Here is a 2,109-nt window from a genome sequence, read left to right as displayed (position 1 = left end):
AATCTACTACCAAGATTATTCTACCCAGCAAGGATGTCATTCAGATTTGATGGAGAAATTAAAACCTTTACAGACAAGCAAAAGCTGAGAGAATTCAGCACCACCAAACCAGCTTTACAACAAATGCTAAAGGAACTTCTCTAGGCAGGAAACACAAGAGAAGGAAAAGACCTACAATAACAAACCCAAAACAATTAAGAAAATGGTAACAGGAACATACATATCGATAATTACCTTAAATGTAAATGGATTAAATGCTCCCACCAAAAGACACAGACTGGCTGAATGGATACAAAAACAAGACCCATATATATGCTGTCTACAAGAGACCCACTTCAGACATAGGGAAACATACAGACTGCAAGTGATGGGATGGAAAAAGATATTCTATGCAAATGGAAATCAAAAGAAAGCTGAAGTAGCAATACTCACATCAGACAAAATACTCATAACAAACAAAATAGACTTTAAAATAAAGACTATTACAAGAGACAAAGAAGGATCACCATTTGTCTTAGGGTTCTGTCCATCTTTTTTTTTCTTTTAATTTTTTTCTTAATAATTATTTTTTATTTTAATAATTTTATTTTATTTTATCTTCTTTCTTTCTCTCTTTCTTTTTTTGTTGTTTTTTGCTGAGCCATGTGGATGACAGGCTCTTCATGCTCCAACCAGGTGTCAAGGCTGTGCCTCAGAGGTAGGAGAGCCAATTTCAGAACACTGGTCCACAAGAGACCTCCCAGCTCCACGTAATATCAAACACTGAAAATCTCCCAGAGATCTCCATCTCAACCCCAAGACCCAGCTTCACTCAACGACCAGCAAGCTACAGTGCTGGACACCCTATGCCAAACAACTAGCAAGACAGGAACACAGCCCCATCCATTAGCAGAGAGGCTGCCTAAAATCATAATAAGGCCTATGGGATGCAGCAAAAGCAGTTCTAAGAGGGAAGTTTATAGCAATACAATCCTACCTTAAGAAACAGGAAACATCTCGTATAAACAACCTAACTTTGCACCTAAAGCAATTAGAGAAAGAAGAACAAAAGAACCCCAAATTTAGCAGAAGGAAAGAAATCATAAAGATCAGATCAGAAATAAATGAAAAAGAAATGAAGGAAACAATAGCAAAGATCAATAAAACTAAAAGCTGGTTCTTTGAGAAGATAAATAAAATTGATAAACCATTAGCCAGACTCATCAAGAATAAAAGGGAGAAGACTCAAATCAATAGAATTAGAAATGAAAAAGGAGATGTAACAACTGACACTGCAGAAATACAAAAGATTATTAGAGATTACTACAAGCAACTGTATGCCAATAAAATGGACAACCTGGAAGAAATGGACAAATTCTTAGAAATGCACAAGCTGCCGAGACTGAACCAGGAAGAAATAGAAAATATGAACAGACCAATCACAAGCACTGAAATTGAAACTGTGATTAAAAATCTTCCAACACACAAAAGCCCAGGACCAGATGGCTTCACAGGCGAATTCTATCAAACATTTAGAGAAGAGTTAACATCTATCCTTCTCAAACTCTTCCAAAAGATAGCAGAGGGAGGAACACTCCCAAACTCATTCTATGAGGCCACCATCACCCTGATACCAAAACCAGACAAAGACGTCACAAAGAAAGAAAACTACAGGCCAATATCACTGATGAACATAGATGCAAAAATCCTCAACAAAATACTAGCAAACAGAATCCAACAGCACATTAAAAGGATCATACACCATGATCAAGTGGGGTTTATTCCAGGAATGCAAGGATTCTTCAATATATGCAAATCAATCAACATGATACACCATATTAACAAATTGAAGGAGAAAAACCATATGATCATCTCAATAGATGCAGAGAAAGCTTTTGACAAAATTCAACACCCATTAATGATAAAAACCCTACAGAAAGTAGGCATAGAGAGAACTTACCTCAACATATTAAAGGCCATATATGACAAACCCATAGCCAACATCGTCCTCAATGGTGAAAAACTGAAACCATTTCCACTAAGATCAGGAACAAGACAAGGTTGCCCACTCTCACCACTATTATTCAACATAGTTTTGGAAGTTTTAGCCACAGCAATCAGAGAAGAAAA

The sequence above is a fragment of the Physeter macrocephalus genome, chromosome 19, assembly GCF_002837175.3.
Source record: "Physeter macrocephalus isolate SW-GA chromosome 19, ASM283717v5, whole genome shotgun sequence".
Classification (NCBI taxonomy): domain Eukaryota; kingdom Metazoa; phylum Chordata; class Mammalia; order Artiodactyla; family Physeteridae; genus Physeter; species Physeter macrocephalus.
The sequence above is the reverse complement of the archived record's forward strand: the minus strand, read 5'-3'. Positions refer to the sequence as shown.